Source organism: Loxodonta africana, chromosome 2 (assembly GCF_030014295.1).
Source record: "Loxodonta africana isolate mLoxAfr1 chromosome 2, mLoxAfr1.hap2, whole genome shotgun sequence".
Taxonomy (NCBI): Eukaryota; Metazoa; Chordata; class Mammalia; order Proboscidea; family Elephantidae; genus Loxodonta; species Loxodonta africana.
The window spans coordinates 201,145,632-201,161,254 of record NC_087343.1 but is presented as its reverse complement, the minus strand read 5'-3'; the positions used below and the strand labels follow the sequence as shown (position 1 = coordinate 201,161,254).

Below are 15,623 nucleotides of genomic sequence, written 5' to 3'. Positions count from 1 at the left end.
TACCCTCAAGAAAGTGCCACAGCCAGTGGATTTTTTCCAGTTCCAAGAGGCACTATTAAACCCACTTAAATTTTCCAAGTTTTGTTACAGACCTGTCCACACCAGACAATATACATTTTTTAGGCTGGTTCAGTAACAGAACCTTGACATTACCAAGAAACAAAATCCGCTCCTCATTTTTTTTTTTTTTTACCCACATGGAATCCAAGGTAGCATTTACCCTCACCAGTTCAGTCAGTATATAAAAAGGGTACTGCACTCCTATGCTTTCTAGAATAAAATATCACAGGGGAAAAACCTGGTAATCTGCTCCTGTAAAGATCACAGCCTAGAAAACCCTATGGGGCAGAGCTACTCTGTCACATTGGGTCACTATAAGTCAAAAAATCGACTTGACAGCACCTAAAAAAATGACAATAGCAACTGCTGGTGAGGGCAGGTAACAGGAACTCTCATTGTTGGTGGGACTGCAAAATGGTACAGCCACTTTGGAAAATAGTTTGGCAGTTTCTTACAAAGGCAAAGTCTTACCATACAATCCAGCACTTGTGCACCTAGGTATTAACTGATTTGAAAACTTACGGCACCACAAAAATCTGCATGTGAATACTTAACAGTAGTTTTATTCATAATTGCCCCAAACTGGAAGCAACCCAAACACCCTTCAATAGGTAAATGGATAAACTGTGGTACATTCATACCATGGAATTCATCAATAAGACCAAGCTATCAAGCCGTGAAAGGCACCGATGAATCTCTTACATACATACTCCTAAGTGAAAGAAGTCAAACTGAAAGGCTACATAGTACATGATTCCAATCATATGACATTCTGGAAAAGTAAAAACTAGAGAGACAGTAAAACGATCAGTGGTTGCCGGCGTCTGGGAGGAGAAAGGTAGGGTCATCAAAAACAAAGGAAGCTTTGGGACCATAGACTCGGGTGACATTTAGGTCAATTGGCATAACACAGTTGATAAAGAAAATGTTCTACACCCCACTTTGGTGAGTAGCATCTGGGGTCTTAAAAGCTTGCAAACAACCATCTAAGATACTTCACCGGTCCCATCACGCCCAGAGCAAAGGAGAATGAAGAAAATCAAAGACACAAGGAAAATATTAGCACAAAGAGTCCACATGAACCAGAGCCTCCACCAGCCTGAGCCCAGAAGAACTAGATGGTGTCCGGCTACCACCACTGACTGCTCTGAAAGGGATCACGACAGAGTCCCAGACAAAAAGTGAGAAAAATGTAGAACATAATTCAAATTCATGAAAACAGACCAGGCTTACTGGTCTGACAGACTAGAAGAACTCCCAAGACTATGGCCCCTGGATACTCCAGAACTGAAACCACTCCCAAGGACCACGTTTCAGACATAGGCTAGAACCAAAAACCAAACCCGTTGCCATCGAGTCAATTCTGACTCATAGCGGCCCTATAGGCCAGAGTAGAACTACCCCATAGAGTTTCCAAGGAGTGCCTGGTGGATTTGAACTGCTGACCTTTTGGTTAGCAGCCGTAGCACTTAACCACTAAGCCACCAGGGTTTCCATAGGCTAGAGAGGCCCATAAAACAAATGGCAACACACATGAGGAACATGCTTCTTAGTTCAAATATATGAGACCAAATAGGCAACTCCAACCCAAAACCAAGGCAAGAAGAGACAGAACTAGACGAACGGACACAGGGAACCTGGAATGGAAAGGGGGAGCGTACTGTCACATTGTGGGGACTGCAACCAATGTCACAAAACTGCGTATAAAATTTTTTAATGAGAAATTAACTCGAGCTATAAACTTTCATCTAAGCATACTTGAAAAAAAAAAGTCTAAAAAACTGTCACAATCAACAGGGACCTAAGGAGACAGGACAAATTGAAAAAGAACAGTAAGTAAAAACTAAGGAAATCTGAATTGAGTACGGAGTTTAGTTCACAATAATAATGTGTCAATGTTGGTTCACTAATTGTAATGAATGTACCATACCAATAATAGGGGGAACTAGGAATGGGGACCTCATAGTATAGTGGCTTGAACATACTGTTGAATAGCAGCAGAACAAGGTATGGGGTATATGGGAATGCTGTACTCTCTTTGCAATCTATCTGTTCTAAAAAAAAGCTTTTTTTTTTTTAAAAGATGTTACAGTCTTATGACTTGAGCAGGTGACAAGCCCCATCCCCCCCCCAAAAAAATCCTGGTGTCATGGATTGAATTATGTCCCCCCCGAAATGTATATCGATTTAGCTGGACCATGATTCCCTGTATTGTGTGATTTTCCTTCACATAAATCCTGCCTCTATGATGTTAATAAATGGCAGTTGTGTTAGTGAAGCAGGACTCAAGGTCCCTGTGAGAAGACGCTCCTAGTCTGGGGGAACACTGATCACAAGGCCAACAGAGGGAGAAAGCCTTTCCCTGGCGCTGACACCCTGAATTTGGACTTTTAGTTTGCTTTACTGTGAGAAAATAAACTTCCCTTTGTTAAAGCCATTCACTTGTGGTATTTCTGTTATAGCAGCACTAGATAACTAAGATACCTGGGATTGAAATATACTATAGAAATCTAGCCTAACTCTCCAGAGGTCCAGAGGTTGACTTGTCAAAAATCAGAGCTGTTGGCAAAATCAGGACAGAAAACAAGATCTCCTGACTCCCAGTACAGTGTACCCTACTTGGTGACTCTATACTGCCTTTGTCTTAAAGACAAAAATGATTTTCACATACTTCAACGTCTAAGAGGATTTCAGATTTTTTTCTTCTAAGTCTTCAGCTGTCTTCACATTTTCAGAATCCTAAACGCAGACAGCCTACTTCTCTCAGCCATTACCCACTGTTTCTAAGGCTGTCCACAAATAGCTCAAGAACAAAGCAATGCTTTTACACAACAAACACCCCCCCATACAAAGATCTAGTGGTCCCTAGATTTGGACTGCTTGAGAAGAAAAGTGAATAAAGAAATTACCTTTAAACTGAGTGACATTCTCTTATACTAAAGGAATATTTACCACATTTCCTAAAATTCTCTATTTCCCAGCTCATGCTCACTACACTGCTAAGGCAAGGTTTCTCAAACTCCTGAGTGCTACTATAGCATTTTTTGCCATACTTTTATTTTCTGCACAAAAGCCATTACTTTCTCAGGGCATTTCATTTTCTGGTTTTCTTTTAGGAGCCATTTCTCTCTCTCTCTCACACACACACTTGTGTATTTCATCATTCCAAGACTGTTAGCTTAAACTCTGGAGCGAAGTCCCTCTGAGCTAGGATGCGAGCGCTGCAGGGCTGGACATAACTAGGCTACTCTGTTCTGTATAAATGCCTCGCCGTGTGCCCACTTAAAATGCCCATCCTGGCAAAATTACAGACTGCTACAGGTACGGGCCTTCAGGAGAGCCAGTGACTAAAAATCAAAACTGCAAACATGACATCTTTTAACATCTATGGTCCACTGGAGTGGACAACTGCCTTAAAAAATACCCTGAAATGATGTGCAAATGGCTCTTGTGTGGCTTTGCCTTATGTGACACCCTTCAATGTAAACAAAGAATAACAATAAAATCAATACTATGAGGGTCAACACTATACGGTCCAAGTTCTGATTTCTGATGATCCTGAACATGATCTAGGGATAAAGCTTCAAATATTTAGGTTCTAGAGAAACGAAAAGACTGCACATCTTCCAAATATTCATCAATAAATCTCTCAACCGGGCTTCTAATAAAAGCTGGGCAGTAGAACCCAAACCCTGTTGTCTGGCAGCCACAGGCTTCCAAACCCGTAGCCACCGAGTCAATTCCAACTCAAAGCGACCCTGCAGGACAGAGTAGAACTGCTCCTTAGGACTTCCAAGGTTGTAATCTTTACGGAAGCAGACTGTCGCATCTTTCTTCCACGAACTGGCTGGTGGGTTCCAACTGCCAACCTTTTGGTTACCAGCCGAGTGCTTAACCACTGCACCACCAGAGCACCTTGCCACAAGCTTAGAAGGCAGGAATTCGGTGTTAGAAAGGAGTTAAAGGAGAAAATGTATTTGGTTCCTAGCAGAGAGCCTGGCACCTGGTAAGGCACCAAATCAATGTTTCCAAGTAGCATTCAATTCCATGTGGATATCTATATAATTCCCAAAACATAAAACTATTTAATAGAATGAAGGTGACCTTGATGACACTGTGTATATTTGTCCATGTTTTCAGACTTTATGAAGACAATGTTGCATTAGTTCTCCATACTAACATTAATTCTACCCACCACTCCTCTGTCAGTTAGTTGTACTGTAGTGGCTTGCATGTTGCTATATTAGAGGCTATGCCACTGGAATTTCAAATACCAGCAGGGTCACTCATGTGGATAGGTTTCAGCAAAGCTTCCAGATTAAGAAAGACTAGGAAGAAAGGCCTGGTGACCTACTTTCAAAAATTAGACCATGAAGACCCTATGGATCACAAAACATTATCTGAGACTTCCATTTGCTTACTTTGGAAGTGTCATCAGGAGGGACCCACTGCTGGAGAAGGACATCATGTTTGGTAAAATGAAGGGCCAGCAAAGGTGAGGGAAACCAATGAGATGGATTGACACATGGCTGCAACGATCGTCTCGAGCATATTAACGATCGTGAGAATGGCACAAGGCCAGGCAACCTTTCATTCTGTTACCCATGGGGCAGCCATCAGTCAAAGCCCAACTGACTGCAATGAACAACATTAGCTCTACAAATCGAGCCTCTTGAGCAGTTTTTGGGGGGGCGGGGGGGAGTAAATATCAAAGTAAACTCCAATAGTACTATAACCTACTTTTACTAACGTGTAATAACGAGCATTGGTTTGTACTACCTAGGCACATGCCAGTATTTTCCTTCTATAAAGAGCAACGTGTTTCTGTACCCCCAGCAATGAATACTCTAAAAAGGAATCCAGAAAAATAACCCCATTTACAATAGTATCTAAAAGAATAAAATCCCTAGGAATAAATTTAGCCAGGGAGGCAAAAGACTTGTACACTAAAACTACAAAACATTGTTGAAGGAAATTAAAAACCTAAGTAAATGGAAAGACATTTGTGTTCATGAATTGGAAGACTCAATATTAAGATGTCACTACTACTTGACGTTTACCTGTATTTCATTGACTAAGCAAAAGCACTCAACTGTGTGGATCATAACAAATTATACATAACATTGCGAAGAACAGGAATTCTGAACACTTAATTGTCCTCATGAGGAAGCTGTACATAGACCCAAGAGGCAACTGTTGGACAGAATAAGGTGATACTGCATGGCTTAAAGTCAGGAAAGGTGTATCTCAGGGCTGTATCCTTTCACCATACTTACTCAATCTGTATGCTAAACAAATAACCCAAGAAGTTAAACTATATGAAGAAGAATGCAGTAATACGATTAGAGAAAGAATCATTAACAACCTGCAATGTGCAGACACAATCTTGCTTGTTTAAAGTGAAGAGGTCTTAGGAGTACTTACTGATGAAGATCAAAGACAATCCAGCCTTCAGTATGGACTGTACCGCTATGTAAAGAAAACAAAAATCTTCACACCTGGACCAATAAGCAGTATCATGATAAACGGAAAAAAGATTGAAGTTGTCAAGGAATTCATTTTACTTGGATCCACAATCAACACCCATGGAAGCAGCAGTCAAGAAATCAAATGACGCATTGCACTGGGTACATCTGCCGCTAAAGACCTCTTTGAGGTGTTAAAAAGCAAACCTGTCACTTTGAGGACTAAGGCCAAATGATTCAAGACACGGTATTTTCTTTTATTTATTTTTATTACACTTTAGATGAAGGTTTACAGAGCAAACCAGTTTCTCATGAAACAATAAATTGTTTTGTGACACTGGTTCCAAGCCATGGTATTTTCAATTGCCTGATATGCATGCAAAAGCTGGACAATGAATAAGGAAGACCAAAGAATTGACGCCTTTGAATTATTATGCTGGCAAAGAATATTGAATGGACTGCCAGATGAACAAACAAACCTGTCTTAGAAGAAGTACAACCACCATGCAATCAGAAGTAAGGATGGTGAGATTTTGTGTCATATACTGTGGACATGTTATTAAAAGTGACCAGTCCCTGGAGAAGGACATCATGCTTGGTAGGGGGTCAATGAAAAAAGAGGAAGACTCTCAACGAAATGGACTGACACAGTGGCTGCAACAATGGGCTCAAGCATAACAACTGTGAGGATGGCACAGGACCAGGTAAGTGTTCCATTCTGTTGTACGTAGGGTTGCTATGAGTTGGAATGAACTCGAAGGCACCTGACAACTACCCAAAGTGATCTACAGGTTCAACGCAATCCCTATCAAAATTTCATCAGCCTTTTTTTCATATAAAAGGACCGACATACAGACCAATGGAATAGAATTGAGAGTTCAGAAATAAACACATACACCTATGTCCAACTGGTTTTTCACATGGAAGCCAAGACAATTCAATGGGGAAAGAAGTCTCTTCAATAAGTGGTCCTGGGACAACTCGATCTCCACAGGCAAATGAATGATTGGACCAATACTTCACATCATATATGAAAATTAACTCCAAATGGATCAACAACCTAGTAAATATAAGAACTAAAACTATAAAACTCCTGGAAGAAAACATAGGCATAAAACTTTAAGTCCTTATTTTTCATAAAGGGTTCTTAGATACAGTGCTAAAACCATGAGCAACAAAAGAATTAATTAACTGGACTTTATCATGGATTGAATGGTGTCCCCCCAAAATATGTGTCAACTTGGGTAGGCCATGATTCCCAGTATTGTGACTGTCTACCATTTTGTCATCTGATGTGATTTTCCTATGTGTAGTAAATTCTACCTCTATGATGTTATTAAAGGCAGTTATGTTAATGAGGAAGGACTCAATCTAAAAGATTAGGTTGTGTCCTAAACCAATCTCTTGAGATATAAAAAAGAGAAGCAAGCAGAGACATGAGGAAGTCATACCATCAAGAGACAAAAGCCAGGAGAACAGTGCATCCTTTGGACCCAGGGTCCCTGCGACCAAGGGAAGATGAATGACAAAGGCCTTCCTCCAGAGCCAAAAAAGAAAGCCTTCCCCAGGAGCTGGTACCCTGAATTTGGACTTTTATCCTCCTAGACTATAAGTGAATAAACTTCTCTTTGTTAAAGCCATCCACTTGTGGTATTTCTGTTACAGCAGCACTAGATGACTAAAACAGACTTCATCAAAATGAAAATTTTTGTGCATTAAAGGACTTCATAAAGACAGTGAAAAAACAACCTACAGGATAAGAAAAAGTATTTGGAAAACACATATCCAGAATACCTAAACAAAAACCAAACCCACTGCCATAAAGTTCATTCCAACTCATAGCGACCCTATAGGACAGGGTAGAACCATCCCATAGGGTTTCCAATGAGCACCTGATGGATTCAAACTGCTGGATCTTTTGGTTAGCAACCCAGTTCTTAACCACTGCACCACCAGAGCTCCAGAAGATATTTAAAAAAAAAAAAAAAAGCCCGTTGCCATCAAGTCAACTCTGACTCATAGAGACCCTATAGGAGAGAGTAGAACTGCCCCACAGGGCTTCCAAGGAGCAGCTGGTGAATTCAAACTGCTGACATTTTGATTAGCAGCTGAGCTCTTAACCAGTGTGCCACCAGGGCTCCCAGAATATATAAAGAACTCCTAAAACTTAACAGAAAGACAACCCAATTTTAAAAACTGGGCAAAGGACTTGAATAGACACTCTCCAAAAATATACAAAGGGCCAGTAAGCACACGAAAAGATACTAAAGGCTGTTAGTCACCGTGAAAATGCAAATCAAAACCACAATGAGATATATCACACCTACTAGGATGGATATTATCATAAAAACGGAGACTAACAAGTGTTAGCAAGATGTGGAAAAATTAGAACCCTGTGCATTGATGGTGCAGCTGCTACCGAAAAGTTTGACAGATCCTCAAAAAGTTAAACATAGAACTACCATATGACCCAAGAATGTCACTCCTAGGAATATACCCAAGAGTCCTGAAGGCAGAAACTCAAATACCTGTACACCAAAGTTCAGTGCAGTATCATCCACAATAGCCAAAAGGTGAAAATAACCCAAGTGTCCATCAACAGATGAATACATATATAAAATGTGGTATGAATACACTATGGAATATTATTCAGTCATAAAAAGAAAGGAAATTCTAAAACATGCTACAAGGATAAACCCTGAAAACATGCTGAGTGAAGAAAGTCAGTCACAACAGGACCAATATTGTATGCTCCCACTTATATGAAATCCCTAAAATAGAAAAATACAAAGTAGATTAGTGGCTGCTATGGGCTGGGAGAAAGAGGGAATGGAGTTTTTGCTGAAGGGGTACTGAGTTTTGGGAGCAATGTAACACTCCTGGAAATGGATAGTGGTGATGGTAGTGCAACACACTGAACATAATTAAGGTCACTGAAATACACACTTAAAAATGGTTAAGATGGTAAACCTTTTGTTTATGTATTTGACGACAATGAAATTTGAAAAGTAAACATTTCAAAAACAAATTACTGCGATGATAAAATTGCACAGAACTAAACACACACATGTGCATGTAAAAAGTGGTGATATCTGAATGGGGTCTGTACCCATGTCGATTTCATGGGTTTGATAGTGCACTACAGTTAAGTAAGATGTCACCATGGGGGAAATGCAGAAAGGACTTCTCTGTACTAATTTTGCAACTTCCTGTGAGTGTATAATTACTTCAAAATAAAAAGTTAAAAAAATATGTATTACTGGATCAATGAAGGTATTTCTTTACACTGGATCAAAGCCATCAGGAAACCAGCTTTAAATTTACCTGGTCCTCCAAAGCACAACTATCAAAGGAAGACTCAAAAATGTGAGCTGGACTAGAAATCTGAGCTTGATGAGGTAGTCTCCTTTCCTTCCAGTTAAGAAAGGTTTTGTTTTTAGTAATTAAATTACCTACCTATGCCCAGGTCAGAAAACTTCTACCCTCTGAGATCAAAGATACAAACATGAACAAATGTATACATAGCCAAGTAGGAGCCAGATACGTACCTATTTATGTCACACACAAATGATTTCTGGTTTACTTCCCAATTTCCCAAAGACAAGAGTAAAAGGCCTGGTTCTCAAAATCAAGGTCCAAAGGGATCTTCAGGAGCCTCTGACCCACTCTTAACTTTTAGAAGAGTGGAGTTATCTTGTATTCTAGAGATGGAAGTTTCCAATTTAAAACTGATGACGCAGTAAAATTAATTCCTTACATACGAGGCAGCATGGTGCATGTTCGTGGAATGACCTGTCAAGCCAGACAGATCTGGGTTCCAGACTTCCTCCTGCTCCTCTGTATGGCCTTGGTCAGGCTACTTTAACTTCTAGAAGTATTGATTTCCCAATTTTACAGACATGGGAAATAGCCTAATTGGCTCAAAAGCTGGCCATGAAAATATGATAAAATAATTCAAAGTCTATCAGAGTCTGGTACTTCATAAGCATATGCAAACATGTTATTGTTTGAAACACAATTAGAAAAACCAACGTGAATACATTTTAAATTCTCATACTAGGCCAAAGGATCTAATATGCCTGCTTATTCCTCCAATGTATTTCAACAAAGCTGGATGATTTTACATATCAAGAAAAACTTGCTTTCGTCCAGTTTACATTATACAATTTCTTCTTTAACTCTTCCTCCTATACTTACAACAGTGTATATACAATTTTAACCTTTGGATATGGAAACTTCCATGTTTATCTGCCTTTTTTTTTTTTTTCCCTTAACATTCTGTTCAGTTACCAATTACTTCTCTTTTATGAATTCTCACAAATTTAACTTTTTTTTGCCTAATTACAATTCTGTTCTCAGCACCCATTCTAAAAAAAGTCTACATTCTACCACATACATTTAACAACATATACATGAGACTTTCAACTGAAGTCTTTATAATAAAATGTGATAGACATTATATCAAATTTCAGAAATCCAGAAAACTATTTAGATCAACTTTAAGAAAGGGCATACAACTAAAGAAATACCAAATTTGTCACTTCTCAAAGGCAGAGAAACTTTATCCTCAATAAATAGTCAGAATAAACAAATGGAAGCTTAAACTATTCTCAGGTCTATTAAACTTTTATATATCCTTTAAAAGTAAGTCTAATTTTTTTCCCCAAGAAAGGACTGTCTCTTAATCAGGTTGAGGAAGTTCTCCTCTATTCCTAGCTTGTTGAGTATTTTAATCAAAAAAGGGTTCTGCCTTTTCTCAAATGTTTTTTCTGTATCTATTGAGATGATCACATGGTTTCTGTCCTTTATTAACGTGGGATGGTATACTGATTGTCCTATGTTGAATCAACCTTGAATTCTAGGATAAATCCCACTTGGACATGGTGTATAATCCTGGATTCAGTTTGCTAGTATCATATGGAGAATTTTTACACCTACTTTCATAAGAAATATGGGTCTGTGATTTCCTTTTCTTGTGATGTCTCTGGTTCTGGTACTAGGGCAATACAGTACTGACCAAATACAACGAGCAGGAAAGTGTTCCCTCCTCTTTTATTTTTTGGAAGAATTTATGAACGATTGGTGTTAATTCTCCTCTAAATATCTGGTAGAATTTACCAGTGAAGCCACCTGGTCCTGGGCTTTTTTGGAGGGATTTTTGTCTCTTGTAAAAAGTTTGGAAATTGAGTAATTTGTTCCTGCAACATTTTCAACTCTAACTCCTTTAGTCTACGAGAAGTTAGAAAGAGGAACAGAAGAAACAATCCAGTCTAATGCTACTAGACTTTTTTTTTAAAAAGTGATTTTAAAAACAGGTAAAACCCAACCCAGTGCCGTCGAGTTGAATCCGACTTATTTTAAAAATAGGTAGTATGGGATAAAAAGAGGCAGTATTCCCTTCATGTAAACTATCCATTTATCTATTAAAATATCCTTTTAAAATTTTAGGTCTTGTAGGTTTTAGATACCTTAGGAGGTCTAATTTAATCCTGATAGCCACCCTAGGAGTTAAGTACTATCATCCCCATTTTACACACGAGAAATCTAAGGTTGAAAGAAATTATGTAATCTAAGGTCCCAGTTAGAAACATACAGTAGTGTTTATGAGCAGGAACTCAAAAATTATAATCTATACTTGGCCATTTAATAATTTGTGACCCTCAGTGAATTACTAATCTTTAGGCCTCAGTTTCTTCATGTTTATAGAAATGGATGTGGCAGTGCTTAGCTTACAGTAAGCGCTCAATATTAGCTGTGATTTTTACCATTACTAGATATTGCCTGTAACACGTTTTATTAAGTTTTAAAGGTTTCGAAACCCTGAGTTTTAAGGCAAATAAGACACGAAGGGAAAGGAACCTTAAAAGGAATGATTCCAGTCACAGATGAACCATCTTACTTTTTGCAACTTCTGATTTTACTATCCTGTGCACCTATCAAAAAATAAACATTTAAGAGGCAATAAAATACAAAGTGGTCTTTATTGTAAATGTTTCTCCATTAAAATAGATCACGTACACCGCCTTGTTTACATTTTTGCATTTTGTTTTTTTCATGGGGAACGTTAGAATTGCTTTTTCCATAACACTTTCCTTTTCTGGAAGGAGCCCTGGTGGTACAGTGGTTAAGCACTCGGCTGCTAACCGAAAGGTTGGTGGTTCGAACCCACCAGCTGCTCTATGAGAGAAAGATGTGGCAGTCTGCTTCCAGTAAGATTACAGCCTTGGAAACCCACTGGGGCAGTTCAACTCTGTCCTACAGGGTCACTATGATTTGGAATCGACTTGACAGCAACGGTTTGTTTTCCTATAAGGTGTGTAGCTTTAAGATGTGAATACTTGAAACATACTGCTGAAGATTCTCTAATTTCTTTAAAAAACAGAATTCTCCTAATAATTTTCACAGCTCAGAGGTAATCTTAATTTAAAAGTACATCTGTTGCACTAGCAAAGTATTCAACCAGCATTTTTCTGACAAAGTTCGACAGTAAACTATATAGTTTACAACTATGTTTAGGCGTTTTTATTACTTTCTAGAGTTACTATGACCACCAATTCTTCTATTTGTCCAATTCTATAACTCTTCAAAGTGGTTTTATGCTCATCATCTGCATTTGTCCCTTTCAATAGCCCCGTAACGGTAAGGTATCTGAGGAAACAGCTCATTCCCATTTCAAAGATGTGTAAACCAAGATAGTAAATAAGCTAGTTACAGAGCTGGGCCCAGAAATTATGCTTACCAACTGTCATTTCACGGCCTCAAGCTATCTTGCAGGGCAAAGTGAACCCTAACTTAAAGGTTCAACAGTTTGATCGTCAAAGCTGCAGCAATGACTTCTGTCAAAATGTTTACTCCTTGTGGTCCTTGTACCATAACATGATAGTTGAACTGCTGCATTGTGATAGTAAGGTGGGGGAGGGACAATGACTCCCATTTTCGGAGTTTAGAAAATCTGTTTGTTATGTGACATTCACTCCAATACAAAGCTCACTCTTGCCTTCTCATAATCCAGTCACCTGGCTTGTTATCTTGTGCGAAGGAGAACTCTCACAGCTCTTTACCTCTACTCTTAATATAACTGTACCAGATGCAAAAGATGGCCCTCAAACATGGCTGTAGGAAAACTGAGATGCAGAATTATTTAAAGATCAATACAATGATTCCACTTAAAATCTACTTATTAAAAAATTAAGGAAAATCTTCCACTCCCTAAATAAGTTTAACTGTGGTTCACCTTTGCCCTCCCAAGCTTTTAATATTCAGCTCAGTTTAACTTCCCTCAACCAACACTCACTTGTGTCATGCCCAGCAGTTAATTCACAAGGTCCAATTTCTTCCCCCCCATGCCATAAAGGTGACTTCAGATCCTAAGAAACAGGACTTAGCCAACTCAAAGACTAGGATGTCAGTGTAGTAAACCAACAACTTTCAGACTCTTGTCCTATTTTATATACATCTTAATTTAATCCTCAAAACTCCATCACACGACCCCATTCCCTGCCTTCCAGTTGATTCCGACTCAGAGCAACCCTGTAGGACAGAGTAAAACTGCCCCATAAGGTTTTCAAGACTGCAAATCTTTAGGGAAGCAGACTGCCACATCTCTCTCCCACAGAGCAGCTCCTGAGTTTGAACTGCCAACCTTCTGGTTAGCAGCCAAGCTCTTAACCACTGCACCACCAGTGCTCCTCCAAAACTCCATCAGTTATTATATTATTTTTTGAGAACTGGGACACAAAAAAAGCTAAATAAACTGTCCAAGTTCACGTAACTAGCAAATAGTCCAGGAAGGACTTGAAGCAGAGCCCTATATTTAACCACTCCAAGGAGACTGCGTAGCCCTCTAATCCCAACCTGATCATCAGACTAATCGTATGACCTTGGGCCGGTCATTTCGTGTTCTGGGCCTCAGTTTCCTCCACCGAAAAACAAGCTGCACTCGGAGTTTTCAGGTCCTTTCCTGCTTTTAATGTCCTGTGAATCTCCGAATGGATTACTTCCCATCCCCAAATAGCTGCTGCAAACTTTTTCAACCAACGCATGTTCTAGTACTTTCCAGTTACTCTTCGGGGTTCCAGCGTCTAGTCTTTGCTTTAAGGTCTTATTTTCAAATATCCTGAGCCGGTAACGCCAATAGTAAATATTCTCTCTCTATTTTTTATTGCTAAGGGTACTGACTAGGCCCGATCCCGCTTCAGACTTTACCCGGTTACTCCAGTCCACCTCGCGGCTTTCCAGGTAGCCAGGAAGAGGCCTAAGAAAGCCCTAGAAGCAGAGCCATACGAAAAATTTAGCTTTCCCAAAGGTCAAGAGAGGACCTAGGGCACCTGCCACGCCTCCCGACCCCCGCGGAGGGGCCTGGGTCTCGCTGCCCAAATGAAGCGGCCCACGTCCAGGCCTCGCTGCTCACGGCCAACGTATGTGCCGGGACCCGGGCCCTTGAAACCCAGCTCAACCCCTCGGCCCTGACCACGCCCGGCCCCTCGGCCGCGGCGCAGCGATCATGGGCCACCTGGGGTCCCCACGGGCCCGGGGGTGCGCACAAACCTCCCTTCTCACCTAGAGCCTCTTGGGGACCGCCGGCGGCTCCCGCGCCTCCTCCCGCCCGCACACCTGACCCCACGCTGCAGTGGAGACAGCGGCGGCGGCTGCCCGACCGTCACGTGCGGCAAAACGAAGAGGCCTCGGCCACCGCTGCTGCCGCCGAGCGAGCCCCACCGCACGAAGCCCGGCCCTGCGTCCGCCCCTCGTTCTTGAGTGGCTGCGAACGAAGGCAAATCCCGCCCCACTGCGCAAGCTTCGAAACTCGGTTGGTCAGTGTGGCCGTCCCTCTATGCCTCTTCCCATACGCCCCCTAGGGCTATTCTTCGTGGAGTGTGGGGACTGGCTGGAAGTAAGGCAGGAAGTGGCTGCTGGTTGGGTGGGAGGTGAGGGGGCGGGCCCCGACGTTATCGGCAACCGAAAGCGCGCGCGTCCTGGGGCGGGATCGGCGGGCCGGCGTTGTCCCGCCCAGTTACCCGGCCGTGTTAGTGGGCACGCTGACCGGTGCTTAAGCCGAATCACTGTGGTGTGGGCACCCGAGCAGCCGGCAGAAAGAGTGGGTGGTCCTGTCGGCCATCAGGAAGGGCCAGCCCCTACGCAGCGAGCGTAGGGTCCCGACCGTGCGCAGCCAGAACCCGGCACGGACGCCTTGGCCCGGCCTAAGTCAACTGCACACACAACCCTTTCTAACTGGCCCCGGTTCCTGCAGAGTCATTGCTCTGAGCCCTGGATACTGCGGCTGGCTCATTGCCTAACACAAAATGCAATTCAGGATAATATGTATAATCCAAGGTTATATCAAACTTTCAATTTGTCATGTTTTCTGACATAAGGGCAAGCGATACACTGACGACATGCTTGAGAGAAAAGAGTGTTGCAATGGAAACATTTAAAATACACAATTTTTGTAACCGGCTTTTAGCACATCTTCAGTTCTAAATGTGCCGAGAACCTCAGAAGATGGAAGCAGCTCGGAGGTTTTTCTAGACTTTGAGAGGTTCCGGTCTCTCCACCGATTGTTGCTCACCCAAAGGCTGAATCCTAGCGTGGAAGAGCTAGAAATAGCGGGTGTATCACGTATCCTGGAAGCCAGCTATATTCCCTCCTGTCACCTGAAAAGGGAAGAGAGAAGTCAGGGCTTGGTGTTTGCATAAATTTTAGTATTCAACTCTCAGCCACCAAATTTGCGAAAGAGGATTTTGTGTTAAGGGCAAAGTAATGTCCTGGATGTCATATAATCCAAACATAGTTTAAAATGTAGAGGAACCACTTATATGAGCATAGGCGCTACTTCAGCAAAGGTAAGTGCTAAAAAGAAAAGAAAAGAAAAGATGGTGGTACTAAAGTGAATTTAATGGGATTTGATTACGGAGAAACTGCATCCATCTAGGATGGACAGGGAAGAGGAAGACTGGAGCTGGACCTGGTATGATATGCAGAGTTTCTAAAGGTATAGAGTGGGAGAAAAGCTTCTTTAGATGAGGAAACAGCATATGCGAAGACAGGAAAACAGGCAATGTGTGTTTGGGGACACTGTGCAAAGTGTTCTGGCTGGAG

General features: G+C 41.2%; 1 protein-coding gene across 1 annotated transcript in view; it reads right to left on the bottom strand.

Annotated features, from left to right (window-relative positions):
* Window positions 1-14,218, bottom strand: part of CANX (calnexin) — a 37,156-nt gene extending 22,938 nt beyond the window's left edge. The window contains exon 1 of the mRNA XM_003404702.4: window positions 14,085-14,218. The gene's annotated coding sequence lies outside the window, so the exon portion shown is untranslated. The remainder of the gene's footprint in view (window positions 1-14,084) is intronic.
* Between the last annotated feature and the right edge of the window lie 1,405 nt (window positions 14,219-15,623).